The sequence below is a fragment of the Heterodontus francisci genome, unplaced genomic scaffold (genome assembly GCF_036365525.1).
Source record: "Heterodontus francisci isolate sHetFra1 unplaced genomic scaffold, sHetFra1.hap1 HAP1_SCAFFOLD_86, whole genome shotgun sequence".
NCBI lineage: Eukaryota > Metazoa > Chordata > Chondrichthyes > Heterodontiformes > Heterodontidae > Heterodontus > Heterodontus francisci.
The window spans coordinates 2187516-2198885 of NW_027141093.1; the positions used below are offsets into that span (position 1 = coordinate 2187516).

Consider the following 11370-nt stretch of genomic DNA (forward strand, 5'->3'; position numbering starts at 1 on the left):
TATTCAGGAGTTGGAACACAGATATTAATTCCAAGTGACAGTTCTGGGACCAATTAACAAAAAAAGTAGAGAATAATATTGCTCACTGATTGAAATCCCCTAGTGAGGAGACAGTTAAACAGGTGATCTTTTGGGGCATCCTTCGATCCAAGGTTTCAGCAACATTTAATCTCCCTTTTTGGTGAAATTCTCTGTTATTTGCAACTTTTTTTTTATCAGCTTTGATGGGCGAGTGAAAAAAACTGAAAAGATTGAACAGTTCCATCCTTTCTTTTCTTCCTTCTCTTCTTTCCATCAGTTTCTCTTTTCTGTCCCAGATCAATATAATGATGAGAATCCCAATTTAATCTGCTGTTTCTGGTGTTTTATCCATTCCAATCAAATCTATCTGTTATTCCACAGTGTCTCTCCATGTGTTTTATTCTGTTGTATTCTCTCACAGTCTGTTTGATGATCAATGTTACATCTCACTCTCTGTTCTGGTGAAGATCAGAAGCAGTGATATCTGTTTACACCACCCGACAAGTCGGCCTGATGCTGTGCCTCGCTGATCATGTGGGGTTAAAGCAATTCTTCCAGTCAGTTAGTTCAGTTTTCATTTCATGAGAAATGTGGTCATCATGACTTCATCAGTGACCGAATGGTTCAGGTGTCTGAGTGATGTTAATAATGATGTGATGAAATGATTGTATGTTCCAGTCTTTCCGTGGTGGGTTTTCACACTGAGTAGAAACGTGTTGGACATGGTCTGGAAATGTTTCACACCGCTCCATTCCCAACTTCATTTACTGACAGAAGATATATTTCCAGCATTCCACAGCTGGCTGCACAGCCAGAAGCTGTGCTGAAGGTGACAGCTATGCATTTGCAACTGACAAGGTGGCCGAGAGGTTAAGGCGATGGATTGCTGATCTATTGTGCTTTGCACACGTGGGTTCGAATCCCACCCTTGTCGCTAGTTTATGAGCTGTTTCGTGTATTATTTATGTTGGGTGAGCTTATTTGAAAAGTCAGCCTCGAAACCTGTTCTTGTCAATGTCCAGACAGTGATTCCAGAATTGTTTATACTTTATTAAAATTGAGACAGACAATTGGAATTCTTCACCCAAACTGCACTGGAATGAAGATCAAATAGGGATCACGAAACGGAGCAGGATTTTTCCTCCCCTCCTTCCTTCCATCATTACTTTCTCTGGATTTGCACCAAGTGAAAGACAAATGGGAAAAGCAAATGGCGAGGGAGCAGATGCAGAAAATTATCCTTTGGCAAGAAATTTATTTTCAAATCTTCTTGATAGATTAAGTGAGTGAGCAATGCTTTGGCAGATGGAGTTTAAAATGAGGGGTCATCGACTACCGAAGATAGATCAGAGTGTTTTTTTGTAAGAGGTGAGATGTTAGAAACGGCGGAGGGGCAGAGACCCGAATACTGAATTAATAAAAGCTCGTGGACTGGTAGAAAATAATGTGAAAAGTGAACAGAATCTGAAGATTGGAACTCATGTTGCAGTGATATAAAGCTCTGTGCTCCTGAAGTAAATGTCCAAGCCCAGATTGTGGGGAATCTGTGGAGAGTGATTTGGTTTTTATTCATTATTGGGTGTGAGTATCGCTGATCAGCCGAGCATTTATTACCCATTCCTATTGCCGTTGAGAAGGTGGTGGAGAGCTGCCTTCTTGAACTGATGCAGTCCATATGGTGCAGGAACACCCACAGTGCTATTGGGGAGGGAGTTCCAGGATTGTGACCCAACAACAGTGAAGAAATGGCGATATCGTTCCAAGTCAGGATGGTGAGTGACTTGGAGGGGAACCTGCAGGTAGTGAGTTCCCATGCATCTGCTGCCCTTGTCCTTCGAGGTGGCAGTGGTCACGAGTTTGGAAGGTGCTGTTGAAGGATACTTGGCGAGTTGCTGCAGTGCATATGGAGATGGTACACACTGCAGCCACTGTTTACTGGTTGTGGAGGGATTGAATGTTTAAGGTGGCGGGTTAGGTGCCGATCAAGTGCGCTGCTTTGTCCTGGATGGTGTTGAGCTTATTGATTGTTGTTGAGTGGGATGTATTCCATCACACTCCTGACTTGTGCCTTGTAGATGGTGGACAGGATTTGGGGTGTCAGGAGGTGAGATACTTGCTGCAGAATTCGTAATCTCTGACCTGCACTTATAGCCACAGCATAGATGTGACTGGTCCAGTTACGTTTCTGGTCAAGATATTGATGGTGGGGGATTTAACGATGATAATGCTTCTGAATATCAAAAGGTAGATTTTTTTTCTCTCTCATTGGAGATGTTCACTGCTTGGCACTTGTGTGGCCAGAAGGTTGCTTGCCACTTATCAGCTCAAGCCTGAATGTTGTTCAGGTCTTGCTGCTTGCAGGCACAGACTGCTTCAGTATCTGAAGAGTTGTGAGTCATCATCTAACATTCCCACTTCTGACTTATGTTGAAGAGAAAGTCGTCAATGAAACAGCTGGGATGTTTGGGTCTAGGACACTACCCTGAGAAACCCCTGAGGCAATGTCCTGGGCTGAGATGATTGGCCTCCACGAACCACAACCATCTTGTTTTGTGCGAGGTACGACTCCAGCAAGTGGAGAGTTTTCCCCCTGATTCCCAGTGACTTCAATTTTGCTAGGGATCCTTGATGCCACACTCACTCAAGGGTGTTTCAAGAAGGCAGCCCAACCCACCACCTTCTCAAGGGCAATTAAGGATGGGCAGTAAATGCTGGCCTGGCCAGCAACGCCCACATCGCATGAATGAATGAATAAAAAAGTGAAGTATCCCTTGTGTCATTGTTTTGGTAGAAAATATAACCCTGGTGGAATTGCCCCTCCCAATCACACCTCACTTCATAGAACATAGAAAATGGAGAAAATTTATGGCACAGAATGAGACCATTTAGCAATCGTGTCTGTGCCAGCTGAAAAAGAGCGATCCAGCCCAATCCCACTTTCCAGGTCTTGGGAATGGGATCTGAACAGATCTCAGAGCTCACATTATGTGAATGTTCTGTTGAAGTATTGGTGAGCTGATATACCAGGGGAGATTCACACTGTTAGACACAGTGTGAAATACATTCAAGTATTTATAAAACATTGTAACATGTGAGTAATATTCCCCATTGCTTTCTCAGCACTGATGGATTGTGAAGTGGGAGACAGCCAGAAGTCCCAGTGATCCACACTGACCCTCAGCTGAGAATGAAATGAGATAAAGTTCAATCTTCAGCAGCGAGTTGCTGCAGAGAGGTAAGAGTCCTGAATCAAGGAGAGACTTTCTCAAACTGCTGTTGAATCTCATTTCAAACACTCCTTGAACTCTCTGCCGAGGAATTCAGAGCTGGAGAATGCCTGTAAAATCAGCCTAAAAAGGAAATAAAAAACACCCACCGTGGGGCTTAAACTCAAAAACTTGAGATTCAGAGTTTCATGCTTTCATCGACTGAGCTCACTAGGCCTGAGACAGTGTCCCCGTCCTGTCTGTTATTGGACAGTAAAGCTGTTGGCTCCATCCCAGGGGCTGAATTTGTTCTGTAAACCATGAACCAGCTTCCTCTCAAATCCCAGGTTTATCAATAAATCCTCTTACAAAATCCCCAAAGTGTGATATATTCCTCTCACTCAACCAGAATAAAAGTTACATCTTTTGCTCTTTTTACCTTCCAAACATTGACTTCTATTTTGCTCAGCATTTATTTCTCTCTCCTTTTTATGTTGTGCATTTCCTAATAAACATTTCATTTCAATTATTTATGAGGGATGAAATGAACAGAAGAGATTTTCTGCAATGGTACCAGGGGTGTGGGACAGAGCGAGTGGTTTGGATCTGGAATACACTGCCTGAGAGTGTGCTGGAGGCAGATTCAATCGTGGCTTTCAAAAGGGAATTGGATAAACACCTGAATAGAGAAAATTTGCAGGGTTACAATGAAAGGGCAGAGGAGTGGAATTAGCTGATTTGCTCTTGAAAAGAGCTGCCATGGACATGATGGACTGAAGGGTCTCCTTCTGTACTGTAACCATTTGATTCCTTGATTCTAACTCTGTCAAAGTTGTTCTGAACTTGCTCTGCTCCAAGGAGAACAACCCCAGCTTTTCCAGTGTCTGCACATAACTGAAGTTATGAGGAACCATGGGGAACCCACTGTAAACCTTCCTCCAGACAGAAATACAACTGTTCACCACCACACTGTGACCCAGCTGTTCACAATATATATCAATGATTCGGATGTGGGGACCAAATGTACTATTTCCAAGTTCGCAGATGACACAGAACTAGGTGGGAATGTGTGTTGTGAGGAAGATGCAAAGCGGCTTCAAGGGGATTTGGACAGACTTCGTGAATGGACAAGAAAGTGGCACATGGAATATAATGTGCAAAGATGTGAGGTTGTCCACTTTGGTAGGAGAAACAGATGTGCAGATCATTTCTTCAATGGTAAGAGATTAGAAAGTGTAGATGGACAAAGGGGCCTGGGTGTCCTTGTCAGTGCAGGTGCAGCAAGCAATTAGGAAGGCGAATGACATGTTAGACTCTATCACAAGAGGATTTGAGTACCGGAGTAGTGAAGTCTTGCTTCAATTGTATATAACCTTGGTTGGACTGCACTTTGGAATACTGTGTGCAGTTTTGGTCCCCTTACCTTAGGAAGGATATCATTGCCATAGAGGGAGTACAACGAAGGTTCACCAGACTTGTTCCCGGGGTGGCGGGACTGTCCTATGAAGAGATTTTGGGGAAACTGGGACTGTATTCTCTAGAGTTTCGAAGAATGAGAGGTGATCTCATTGAAACTTACCATATATTTAAAGGGATAGACAGGTAGATGAAGCTATTTCCTCCGGTTGAGGAATCTAGAACCAGGGGACACAATTTCAACATGAGGGGAAAGCCACTTAGGACAGAGACGAGGAGAAATTTCTTTACTCAGAGGGTTGTGAATCTTTGGAATTCTCTACCCCAGAGGGCTGTGGAAGCTCAGTCATTGAGTATGTTTAAAGCAGAGATTGACAGATTTCTAAATGCAAATGACATAGGGGATATGGACATAGTGTGGGAAAAAGGCATTGAAGTGGATGATCAGTCATCATCATATTGAATGGCGGGGTTGGCTCTACGGGCTGAATGGCCTACTCCTGCTCCGATGTTCCTATCAGTCTGCTAATTTCATATCCATGTTTTCATTTTCCCTTTTATGACATGGGCTTCAGTTTTACTGGCAGTCTAGTATGTGACATCATCAAGAAGGTTTTCAATAAGTTAAATAAGGAGAAATTGTTTCCAGTGGCAAAAGGGTCAGTAACCAGAGGATGTATTTATCAGGTGATTGAGAAAAGAACCAGAGGCGAAATGAGGTCGGGATTTATACGGTGATGTGTTGTGATTTGGAATGCACTGTCTGATCAGGACTTGAAAGCAGATTCAGTAGTAACTTTGAAAAGCAATAGGGATAAATACTGGAAGGAAAATGTACAGATTACAGGAAAAAGCTGAGCATCAGAACTAATTGGATAACACAACCAAAGAGACAGCATTGACACAATGGACCAAATTGTTTCCTTCTTTGTGTATCATTCTATGGTTTTATGAACATAATGTTGGTACAATTGCCGAGTTGGAAGTGAAGTGAACCCAGATTCAGGGTATTCTAAACACCAAACCCAAACCAACTGAAACAAAAACAAGAAATGCTGGATTCACTCAGCAGGTCTGGCAGCATCTGTGGAAAGAGAAGCAGAGTTAACGTTTCGGGTCAGTGACCCTTCTTCGGAACTGACTGAACAAGCCTGTTGTTTAATCTCTGTTTTTCACACCAGCTTCTCCTCGCTCTTTCTGTGTTTCCTGCCTGGTCTGTTCCTCTGACCTTCATTCCTGACACTCTATTGAGAATGGCCAACTCACTGCGCCTCTCACTCCCACCGTCACTCCACCCCTTCACCCACTTCCAAACCTCTCTGTTGAACAGTACCTCACTTCTGCTCCTCTGCTCCATTAAAAGAACAGGAAAACATTTTCAAACAGACATTTCCACACAGTGAACGTTTCAGTGAGACAAGGTAAAGAGCAGATTCATTCACTTTCAACACAGAGAGAGCAGCTCTCCTTGTTCAGTCTCAGGAGCAGCTGTAGTTTCACTCCCAATAGTCTTAGAGACATGGGCCAGAATTGTAAGGGACCGTTGGAGACGGGAATGGAGGCTGGGGAGGGGGAGGGGGGTGTATAAAATGGGGATGGAAGACGTTGGACCGGATATTTCTGTCGGCGGCTGACATGGAGGGCAGACTTCGCACATCCACACGGCAAGAAGGCATTTAAAGTATTTATGAGTCCAATTGTCAGCAATTTTATTCACTGGGTCCAATTGAATTAATAGCACACGGGAACCCTGGGGCTTCAGAGCCTCGCCTGGTTAAAGGAGGTGACTGGGAGATGGGAGCTGAGTGTTGGCTTCACTGGGAAGCTGTCGGGTGAGGCAGCGTAACTTGGCAGCAAGGGTGGAGGGGGAAAGGGCATCGGGAAACACTGTCAGGAGTGGGAGCCAATGTGCCAGCTCTGCAGGGTGAGCCACACAAGGGTGTTATTGGGGCAGTGCCACCTCATTGAGGGTGACAAATGAGGTAAATGTGGCTGGGTGTTGTTTACTGTGAAGGCCTTGCACTCAGGGAGGGGCAACCTGACATGGACCTCATTCATCCTGGATTCGAGGCTCCCATTGAAGAGGAGGAGGAGTAGAGAGGGAGGGAGGGAGGTGCAGGCACCAGCAGGGACACCACAGCAGCTTGGGGGCCCACAGGAGGGCCAGCCTCGAACAGGAGCCTGGAGAAGGAGGCAGAGGAACACGTCAGCCGAGGTTCAACTACCTGCAGATGTCCGAGTGACAGTGTCTCCGCAGACTGCGCCTCTCCACGGAGGTTGTCACTGATCTCTCTGCCATGATGCAGCTGTGCCCCATGGGACTTGGTGGGCACCTGATGCCAGTGTCACTGAAGGTCACCGTGCCACTGAACTTCTCCACCAGCAGATCATTGCGGGGATCCACTGGAGATATGTGTGGAATCTCACAGTCTGTGGTGAATCAGTGCATCAAGGAGGTCACCAATGTCCTGTTCAGGAGGGCCGGTGACTATGTGCACATCGATCCAAACAGTCACGCTGAGAGGGCTATAGGATTCGGGGCCATTGCTGGATTCCCCCAGGTGTAGGGTGTCATCGACTGCACCCATGTGACCATCAAGGCTCCTGCAGACCAGCCAGCAGCCTTCAACAGGAAGGGCTTCCACTTGCTCAGTGTGTAACTTGTCTGTGGCCATCACAAATGGATCCTACAGGTGTGTGCACAAATCCCGGGAAGCAGCCACAACGCCTGCATACCAAGGCACTCCCAGGTGCCAGAACCATTCCGTGGCCCCATGCGCTTTCTGAGATGGATCCTTGGAGACAAGGGCAACCCAGTGAGAACATGAGTACTGACGCCTGTGAGGAACCCACACGATTCAGAGGAGAGGTACAACACCTGCTGCGGGTCAATCCGAGCGACCATCAAAGAGGCCATTGGTCTCCTGAAGATGAGATTCAGGCACTTAGATTGTTCCTGTGGAGCCCTTCAGTATGTCCCGGCGAGGGTCTCGCGTATCATGGTGGCTTGCTGTGCTCTGCACAATCTGGCATGACAGAGGGGTGAGGTGTTGACTCGTGTGGATATCATGGAGTGTGATGTCTCCTCTGATGATGAGGATGTGGAGGAGGATGCTGCCCAAGCAGTGCCAGATGAAGGACCTCAGGCACAGCAGGAAAGCCTCCATGAGATACACACAAGGGAGACACGAGACACCCTTATACATTCACGTTTCCTTTGAGCCTTACCACCTTCTGGAACAACAGCAATAAAGTCTTAGCTTTAAACAGCCCTGTTGTCACCTCCTTCCTTCTACACTACAGCGCCCAGGTACACATCGCACAGTGACAAGGCCAAAGCTTTGTGAACTCAGGGCTTGGTCCCTCACTTCCAGCCCCTTGGGAGGAAGGGTTGAAATGAAGTCCCAAAGGGCATCAACAATAGGAAGGAGACATAGTGAGAGAACATCATTTCTTTATTCTGTGTGACACCAAACACAACCCTATCCATCTGGAATGTACATTCACCCGTGAACCCCTCAGTGAATCTAGGTGCTCTTCTTAAATCTCTTCCGGGTGTTCCTACCTGCTACTCCCCCTGCTCTGTCAGCTGAGGTGGAGACAGGCTGCTGACCTTGCTGCTCCATGGCTTGGGATGACATTGGCGGCCGTCCTCTGCTGCCTGAGGCCTGGAGGGCCCTGGCACACTGAGGGCCTCCTGCACAGGTGCAGGGACCCCCTCTGTCATCGAGGATGATGGAGGTGCTGGCATCATTGGTGTCACTGGCAGAGGGACTTTGGAATTACCGTCCACACCAGGAGCACCCTGAGAGGGACCCCAGATGTAGCAGCTAGCTGCTCCTCCCCCTTATAAGACACACTTGTACCTCCCTGCTGACCTGAGAGGGACGTGGACCAAGTGGAGAGTTCAGGTGCCTCGCCCCCCCTCTCACCTTGTCACCACTGGATGGAGCTCCTGGACAAAGTGATGGAGTGCAGGTCTGTGCACATCTCCGGCAGCCACCGATTGATCGGCTGGATCTGGTTCTCCATGAGAGTCACCAATCTCTCAATGGAGGAAGCCAGACACACCCCCATCAGAGACAGTGCAGCACCCAAGGCCTGGATGGACTCCTCCATCGTCCGTGCTTGGGTACACATAGCCTCTGGCAACTCTGCCAGATGTTGCCTGACCTCTCACTGCAGCTGCAGCATTTCCCGTGTTGCTGGTGACACAAGAGGCACGTCATCAGCCTGGGGCACAGCATGGGCCTGGCCTCCCACAAACCACCAACTCCCAGTGGCCTCGGCTGTCACAGCCTCCGCCAGCTGCCCGGGCCTGTCTGTGATGTGCTCACCAGTTTGTATGCCAGAATCTAACCGCGAACGGATACCCACCAACGTGAGAGTTTCTGTGCTGGTGAAGGGTGCAGGGGAATGAGGTGATGGTGCACCCTCTGAGGCTCCCTCCTCCTCCTCAGACATGTCCGGCTGTCCCCCAGTCTCTCCAGCTCTTTGCTTTTGTCGTTCATCCGGGCCTTCATGAGAAAACAGGGACATTGAAGGGTTAGGGTCTTCCCATCATGACATTCCAACCACCCCTAACGTGCAGCTCCATTGATGCAGTGGTGAACAGATGAGCAGTGTGGCTCCTTTGCAGCAGATGCTCCCTTGTGCCCCAGGAGATGTTCACTCACTCTCTTGGGTAGGTGTCCCTGTCTCTCCATCAGCTATGGAGCAGTTGCTTTGCTGCCCTGCCTGTTCCATGGCCTCCTCCTCCATCGGGATGAGGACATGGAGATAAGGCATCCACCGCTGGTCTTGACACACTCTTTCAAATTGTGGGATGTCTTCTCCTACAGACACAATGATGAACAAAGTTAGTCTCCCAGCGGGGACAAGCCCAACATCTCTGATGGTGATAGTCCAGCAGTCCATGATGGGGACACACGTATTCCTCCTGCATGTGGTCCCTCTCGAGGGACTGTGTGAGTTTATACAATGACTGACGTGCACCTCGCACCGAGATGAAGCCAAGCCTCAGGCAGCATGTCCTGCTGCCCTTCCCCAATACACATGACTGGGTGGTCACTCCCTTTCCACCAAACACTCCCTCTCACTCTGCCACATGCAATGTCCAAAGGGTCCAAAGTGTTTTGAGTTTTCGCCTGAGCAGCCTGGATCCGGTCATTGACCCACTTCCTGTACTGGATCCATGTTCTGGGGGTGACACCACGTCTGCTGACCTCACCGACTATCTTCAGCCAGCTTTGCTTGGTCAGGTGGGCAGGTCTCCACCTCCCATCCCTGGGGAAGAGGATGTTCCACCTTTCTCTTGCCACCTGGAGGAGAACCTGCAGGGAGGCATCGCTAAACCGTGGGACCATGGTCACTGCAGGCTCGCATTCAGCTCCTTACTCAGCAGGCAGCAGAGGCAGCAGAACGGGTGCTGGGGCATCAGAGGCAGCAGAACGGGTCCTGGGGCATCAGAGGCAGCAGAACGTGTCCTGGGACAGCAGAGGCAGCAGAACGAGTTCTGGGACAGCAGTGACAGCAGAACGGGTCCTGGGGCAGCAGAGACAGCAGAACGGATCCTGGGGCAGCAGAGGCAGCAGAACTGGTCCTGGGGCAGCAGAGGCAGCAGAACGGGTCCTGGGGCATCAGAGGGCTCTCAGGAAGACACTCCTTTAAACCAGGCAGCAGTGAATGCAGGGTTGGCAGCCCTTTAAATATGGTGTCAGCACCTGCCGTTGTGTCAGATGTCGGTGCCATCGGTGCCTTGTTCCCTGCCTCTGGTCCTTGTTTACATGGGCCCCACGCCTCCCCTTCATTAATTGGTCGGCTGCTCCGTGTTCGGAGTCGGTCGGCCACATTTCACTCGTGTGGTGATGACACCCGCTTCCGGTGCCTCTGCCGAGAGCCGCACCGTTAGTTTAAAATTCAGTCCATGGGGTCAAGAGTGGAAAATCTCCCCTCTGATTCTCTCTACTTAAACTGATGGAGACGCCAAATTAAAACTGATGAAACCAGGGATTGTATCCTGGTTCTTCAATCTAGTGTTCTCCCAACTGAGCTATTCCATCCTCACTGTGAACTCATCTTCATTGGAGACAAATATAACTCCAGGTGGAATTTGCCACCCGTTCATTCCTCACTTCAGGGGAATGGGACCCGACCAGATCGCGGAACTCAGATTATGTTAATGTTCTGCTCTTGATATCTTAATATTATCTTGCGTTTGAGCCACTTTTAATCAGGTTTACAAACAAATTCTTCCATCATCCCTTCTCCCACATTCTCTCTCTCTCATTCATTCTTTATTCCTCACAATCCAGAAAGGGTTAGGAATCAGAGCTCACCTCCAAACCCTCTGCACACAGACCTCTATCTGTCACCCTGTTTGATCCAAGATCCAAGAGACCAGTCAATAAATTACACTCTTTATAAACACAGAAAGCTGCCTCACAGTGTTGGACACAGAGTTAAATACACTGAAGTCTTTTGAAAAAAGTTCATCTTATGGGTTGTATAATGATGGAAATATACCTTCTGTAAGTAAATGAAATAGGGAATGGAGCAGTGTGAAACATTTCCAGACCATGTCCAACACGTTTCCACTCAGTGTGAAAACCCACCACGGAAAGAGTGGAACATACAATCATTTGATCACATTATGATTAACATCACTCAGATGCCTGAATCATTGGGTCACTGCAGCTGGCTGCACAGCCAGGAGCTGTGCTGAAGG

The 11370-nt window shown here is 48.0% G+C and overlaps 1 non-coding gene across 1 annotated transcript; it reads left to right on the forward strand.

The window, feature by feature from the left end:
- The first annotated feature begins 873 nt into the window (after positions 1–873).
- Positions 874–955, forward strand: trnas-gcu (transfer RNA serine (anticodon GCU)). The gene has a single exon. It is a non-coding gene; the product is annotated as a tRNA-Ser (tRNA).
- The last annotated feature ends 10415 nt before the right edge of the window (positions 956–11370 follow it).